We start from the raw sequence: 7,524 nt of genomic DNA, 5'->3' as shown, positions 1-7,524 counted from the left end.
GTTAAAGTAAAACGAGGCACAAGGCAAGGGTGCCCTTTATCGCCGGTCCTATTTGCTTTTTTTATCGAACCATTGGCGATAGCAATAAGAAACTGCGCTGATATTCGTCTACCAATTCCATCTATGGCGAAATTTAAATTATACGCTGACGATATTATGCTTATTATGAAACCTGAGATAGAGGTTCAGGCTAAAGTTTTTCAGGTTTTTGAGGATTTTGAGATTTTAGGTGAGTATCGAATTAATAAAAAGAAAACAGAAATTTTACAATGTGGTGGAGCAGGCTTGGATCTGCATCCCTATATTCTTTCCTGTGTTAACATCAAACCTAAGAGATATCTGGGGGTTTATTTTTCTGAAAGTGTCGGTGACCTATATCACATGAATTTTGCACCGCTTCTACGAAAAATTCAGGCCTTGTTTCTACGCTGGAACTCTCTTCCATTATCTATTTTGGGCCGGGTGCCCTTGATTAAAATGTTGTTTCTTCCTCTGTTTAATCTTTTGTTTTCGACTATCCCCTGCATTTTATCAGGCTCTTTTTTTACCCAAATAGAGTCTATGTTTACAGCCTTTCTTTGAGCAAAAAAATCACCGCGAATTGTACTTAGCACTTTATATGAAGAGTCGGAACAGGGAGGCTTAGCTCATCCGAATCTCAGGGACTATTGCTATGCTTATTTTGCACAATATTTATCTAGATTCAAGTCTCAACAACAATCAATTCTTTTTATCAATAGTTTTATGAATCTAATGTGTAAGGAAAGTCAGATCCACTCCCCTTTGTCAATCGTCAAGTCCCCTAAACTGGTTCGTTATAAGTGTCTTCAATGGTTTTTTTAAAAACGTCAGGCTCTCTATAAAAGATATTCCATCCCTGTAATTAATTCAGCCACTTCACTATCTGGCCTTCTGCCATTAGCAGGGGGTAAACAATCCTCAGAACTCACATTAAAGTGGGCCTCGGCTGGATTTTGTAAAGTCTCAGATTTTCTGAGGAATGGAAGATGGTTGACTATGACTAAAATGTCGCAATTAATTGGTAATGATATTTATTCCTTTGAGGTCATATAACATCTTCCATAAATTCCTTACTGATTTAGACGTATCCCAAATTGGCGAACAACATCAGCTAGTTCTTGAACTTTTAGAGGATACGTCTGGCAGAAAACCTGGGGCATGTAAAAAGCATTTAGCCTTAGTTAGGGGTCTGGATCTTGGACAGAAGGCAATTAAAAATGGATGAATCATGAAGAATTAGAAATTTCCGCTAGTATGTGGTTGGCTATTAATAAACTTAATTTCAGTACGTTAAGAGGTGCGAATTGGTGAAGGATGTTGTTTTTTAGTAAATGGCAACTCTACCTAACCCCACTCTCTCTCTCCAAAATGTATACCAATCAATCGGTGCACTGTTTTCGCTAGATCAATCATCCTACAGCTAACCGGCCGCATATTATGCTGCAATGTCCTAGGATTCAGAGGTTCTGGGAGGATATCTTTTGTCACTTGGAAACTGAATGCAGTATTCAATTAGAAGTGAATGATTTGATAATAATTATAGGTTTTGATCCAGATCTTCTCCTTCCTGATAAACTTGTTACATTTTTATACATTGCAATGGCAGTAGCCAGATCACTTTTGCTGCAAAGGTGGCGTACTGATTTGATTCCCTCTGTCCATGAGTGGGCCCATAAGATGAAAATGGTTAAAAGAAGTGAACGCACTTATGCATTACGTGTGGGGGGACTCCGGAAGTTTGAAAAAATTTGGGCCACATACTTCGATTAAGATTGGGAGTGGTCACTGTTTTAGGCATGTTGTAAAGTATTTTTGTCTGTCTGTTTTTTGCATTTGTTCTTGACTTCTCAATGCTTTTTGTGCTATTTATTAATTCCTGTAAATTTAATATTATGCCTAAAGGTAAATTCTATTTATGGATGTATGGGTTTTAATGTATTGTAATTTTGGACTTCAATAAAAAAATAAAAAAAATGCTGCTACGTGTCCAGCTAAAAGCAGCACATTCCTATAATCTCCTTTGACAAACAACAATTTACCACTGCCTAAAGGGGTGAAAAATCACTGTTTCACCAAATGAAGACATCAATCGGTTTCAAACTGTGGCATAGAACATGTACTAAATTAGCACTTTTAGTGTTAAAGTTACGTGACACAGCCCAGGATCCTTTTACTTTCTCTACACAACAGTTTTTTCACAGCAAAGAGCAAATACCTATTATTTCGGATTTGAAAGATAAGTAGTGTAGAGAGGTGCTTTTGTTTGTCATTTGAATGCAGGTAAATGTTCTTGGTAACACACGAGTATAATTCACTCTTTTATGATAATATAAAAGTGACATTCATATAGTGCTTTTATGTGGAAGGCTTTAGGAAGAATCTTTTTGATTGTAAATGCTACTCAATGCAAACTGATCCTCATGACAATAAGCTAGATAACCGTGCTAGGATCTGAACTTCTGACCGTGTCACATACATACAAAGATCTCAGCCCTTGCGGAACTATTCACAAAAGCATTAATAACTATGTGAAGTAGTACTTCAGGGGTAGTCTTTTACATACTCTTACATGTCTTTGTGAATAGGCCTAAAACGTTCGACTCACTATTAGTAAAAGTGAAAAGAGGCTGCAGTCCTTGCTTTTTGTTTATTGTTCTTATTTTATGTATGGTTATTTTTAAAGCACGCTATCACTCCTATACAGAATTTCCTGGAGCAAGAAAATCTGAGCTACTCCTGGAAACAGAGAGCTAACATGAGGTAGAAATCAGAGGGGATAGAAGGAGAGAAGTCATTTTTTAAAAAAGGTTTCTGAATTTAAGAAGATCAGATACAGATCTCCAATTAAAGGAAATAGAATTCCAAAGACCTGTACCTTATCCCTGTAAGGAGCAGCCTCTCTGGGGGGGATATTCGCAATGACGGGCGATAACTATCGCCATCGTCAGTCAACGACAGAAAAGTTAACGCCACCTAACCCGTATCATTATCACCATGTTAGCGTGGTATTATCAAGCACACGCTACATGGCGATAGTAACAGGGAAGGGGTGTGAAAACCAACAATAAAATCATCGTGATTGCGATGTCAAATCCAGCGTTAGGCGGCGAAACCTGGCGATCTGCACTTTATCGCCAGAAAAGTTCCATCATCACTCCAGGTACAGTTCTTGAAATGCTATCTATTTGAAAGACCCCTGGGATTCCCGATGACAGAAATACTTCAAGAAGCTTCAAAGCTGAGCATGCTTTTTACCTCTCCATGAACATTTGTGCCAGATGAGGGGTAAGCTGAGGGGAAGATAAAAACAAAGAGGCATATTAGCAACGCTTTGCGATAACTATCGCAAAGCACGCTTAGCGCTAATTTTTTTTAACGCCGGCTATCGCAGGTTTTTATCGCAGAGATATCGCGTTATTAGCAACGCGTATCTCCAAGGCGATAAAAATTCCTGCGATAGCGGGAAAATCGCCGTTTTGCAGGGAACATCACTGGTTTTCCAGCGATGTTCCCTGTAAAATGGCGATAACCTTGCTGAAACGACTCTGTGGTTGTACCAGCATAATCCACCCCCTATGTTAGGCATAGCTAAGTCAGGATTTTAGCAGACGTTAGATTTTGGCGAAAACCGCCGTTTTCGCCCAAATCTAACATCTGCTGAAATCCTGTGGGCTGCCTTGTAAATATCGCGATGTGAACATCAGCAATATTTTACAAGGTAGTCCATTGGGGTACGCCCAGTGACGCCCACTTTGCATCTCATTAGAGATGCAAAGAGAGGCGTTGGGAAAATGGGTGCTAACATGCGATAATGCTTGTTAGCACCCTCTTGTAAATAGGGCGATAGTTTTATCTCCGCTTTTTTTACTTTTTAAGCCAAAAAAGCGGAGATAAAGCCCTTGTTAATATGCCCCAAAGGGACTCACAACAGATTCAAATGCATGCTTTGCGTTATTTAACTTATCGGAATTTCTGGAAAACTACATGTTGCTTACTTCTGTTTTTTCAGATAACCATCAGGCAGTGAGGGTGCAGGCAGCCACTCTCGTATGCCAGAAGACAACCACGACGTGGAACATTGCTGATAAAATATGGGCATCTGAGAAACAATAAAACACTACCTGCTCAGCACCTCATGAAAATGGTGGAAAGCACCCACATGGCTTTCATGCTTTTTGCAGCCTCACCAACCTTCCTTTTGAAGTCGATTAAACAAATGCTGGTGTTTTGCTGTCAGACTGACATTGTAAATTAACCCAATAAATAGAAGTTGAACGTGTATTGGTCACTGGAAAACAAAGATCTGTAGTTGTAAGGAATTTTATACTATTATGCCCCAATTAGCGACTTATGATTCTTTGGTGTGTTGGCTCATAATCATAAAAAACATTTAAGAATATAATGTTTCTTTTACCCATTTGCAGTTAACATGCAGTGGGGCTTGTTCAACCCATATTTACCGAAGTGCATATCAATAGCAGTTCATTAGCAATGTATTTTTCCGTTTCCCATAGATATGAACATGGGAAAAACTTTTTAAGACAGATATGAGCCAAGGAAGTGGTGGGAGGGCTTCCCTATATATTTTTCCCCTATTAAAGGCTATGGGGGATATTCACAATGACAGGTGATAACTATCTCCAACTTCAGCTATTTGGCACCTTATCACCCACAACATCTTGTCAACACCAAACATTATGTTGGACCACGAAATCCATGTTAGATGTATACTTGTCCGTCCCACACCCTGTCAATCCCGCCACTAAGTGACCCACTCTCCCTAACAGAAGTACCCTGTCAGCCTTGTAGGAAACGAATGATTGTAACTGCAATTTTATTTATATAGCGCATACTACCCCTGACTGCGTCAAAGTGTTTTCCTGCAAGTGACATGCTTTTCCAGAACCCAAAAAGGACAAGTGGTATAATCTGAAATGTTGTACTATACCTAAAGACACCCTAGCCCAAACATAAGGAGCACATGACAACTGGCTTGCCTCTAATGGTTTGCTAATTTCATCTCATCAGGGCAGAAGTCCCTAAGTACATTTTAGAAACTCACTTCAAATAATTGCCTCTCAATGCACTGATATCATCAATTCTACTAAAGTGACACTCCCACAATCCATATTCAATGTTTAAATAATGTTTGTTGCATGACGGACATGTGAGACATTTTCTTGACTAGGCTCGTGCACAGGCTCTTACAGCTAAGTCAGACCTTTGGCTCAACTGCGGAACATCTCTATTAATGTGCTAGCTCGGCCACCCCTAATGGCACAAACTCCATGCCCCCGCCTAAGGACCACAGCTGACAGCTCACAGTGTGACTGCAGTAGCACGCATTGTTGCTCCCATGGAAACAAGGCTAGGTACGCATGTCAGCGTTGTGATTGACTCAGGGGAGGGAGCCTGGCTGCCAAATTACTGTTCCTGGAAGCAGACGCAGGTGAGCAGGAGCTACTAAGACACGGAGCTCGGCTTCGAGGTAAGACTTCCCTCATTGCAATATTTGTGACACCCGCTCACTCACATACCCTTGTCTACGCACCATACAGTAATCTTTGAGGCGTTTACCACCTCACAGCTGTCCAGCACACCCCCAGAACTTCTCAATGGTGGCCGCTGTGAACACATGTACAGCAAGATTAACACGTGTGTGCCAAAAGCACATACATAGTTACAACGCATAACATGACATTGCATTCCATTTCAATGCATACCAATACTAGGCACATTGCAACAGTAGGTTAGGTGTTGCATTGCGGAGACATGAACATCACTATTCCCACTCTAGCCAGTGCAACCCTAAACTAACGTTTACACCCCAATCCCAAACGTGAACCCAGAAATTCCTTTTTGAGCCACCAATACACACCCAAATCTCAAAATTGACCCAATTCCACACCCCACATTTCATATTCTACCCCAAATCACACTCCAAAATTCATAATTTACACCAATTGCACACACAAAATTTCAAATCCAACATCCGATACCCATACACACACAAAATAATTTAAATTACCCCATTACTGACCTCTCAATGTGTTGTTTGAGTTGCGTAGTTAATGATGTACTGCCTGTGTTGTACTGGACGTCTCCCATGCCAAAGGCAAACCATAGCCTGGCCTGTCTGCGTCCGTCAGCCCCTGGACCGCACTCAGCACCAAGGAGCCTTCCTCTTGGACACTCCACCCTACGACGCCAGCACCCTCCTTGCCAACAACCCTGGACACAACCTCGCCTGCCAGGACCAACCTCTGCTCTGGACCGGACAACGACATTCCCATCACTGACGGCTGCAGGTTCACCCGCAAGGAGCACCCCGACCGTCAAGGAGGAGGCATTGCCATCAACTACAGGAGAACACTCCAACTGACCACGCACTCTAATGACCCATGGGTGACCATGGACCACCTCAACTCCCAAATCCGGACAAAGCCCAAGCACATCCACTGTGGCCCACTCATGTGCAGGCCCCCCGGACATTGGGTCCCCATTCTCAAGTACCTTTGTTGACCTGATTGTACCCCAGGATCTCCCATCCACCGACGACATCCTACTATGTGATCTGAAGTTCCAACTGGACAACCCTAGTGACCAGGACACCAAAGCCTTCTGGGGAAGGTCACCAACATCACATGCAAGCAGCAACTCACATCAACAGGCCACATAGCAGGACACACGGTCGAGCATGTCATTGCCGCAAGCGGGAGCTTCAACTTCAGCAACAACATCGGACTCTCCTGGTCCAACAGTCATTGGATACATCACATCTTCACCTTGCCCACCAGACGCCAATGCCATCATCGCAACCCCCTGCAGCTGGATCAAGGCCACCGTTGGACGTCTCGTCAGCTCTCTCAGCACCAACACTCCACCACTGCTTCCAAATGATGACCCTGCAGCACACGATTAACACCGATGGATCTCCAACAGAGGCACCCCTCATAAACTGCACTGCGTCAGTACCTTCCGCCTGCCTGATGGCAGGTGTGAGGGTGATGCAGTGACATAGAGATAGGCTGGCCCCACGCATTGCTGGATTTTCATCATGGTTGTGACACAACTGCAGCAATGCGTGACTTTGGCGCAGACAGATACGTCAGGATTCCTGACGTAACTGTCATTACTTGCGTCATGGAGCGCTGTTCAGTGAGCACAGCACATTCATGGTGTCGTAAGAAGGGCGTACTGAGAAGTGTTGCAACGCAGTCTTGTCACAGCGCTGCAACACTTTTCATGACTGGGGCACAGGAATTTGCACTATCTTATTGATGGTGCGCAGTCCTGCCCTGTAATTTTGTGGCAGAGCAGTTCAGCAACATTGCTTGCAGCGCGGTCCAGCAACAAAACCTGCAGAAATGCGGCCCCAATTGTTATCTCCATTTTAAGACCTGATTTTTTCTGGTCTTAATAAACTGCCTCTAGTTGCAGTTATAGACACTTTTTTGGGTCATCTTAAAATAAGGAGTCCCCTTGTGAATAGGGTAATGTTGG

Source organism: Triturus cristatus, chromosome 5_2 (assembly GCF_964204655.1).
Source record: "Triturus cristatus chromosome 5_2, aTriCri1.1, whole genome shotgun sequence".
Taxonomy (NCBI): Eukaryota; Metazoa; Chordata; class Amphibia; order Caudata; family Salamandridae; genus Triturus; species Triturus cristatus.
Note: the sequence above shows the minus strand (reverse complement) of the source record.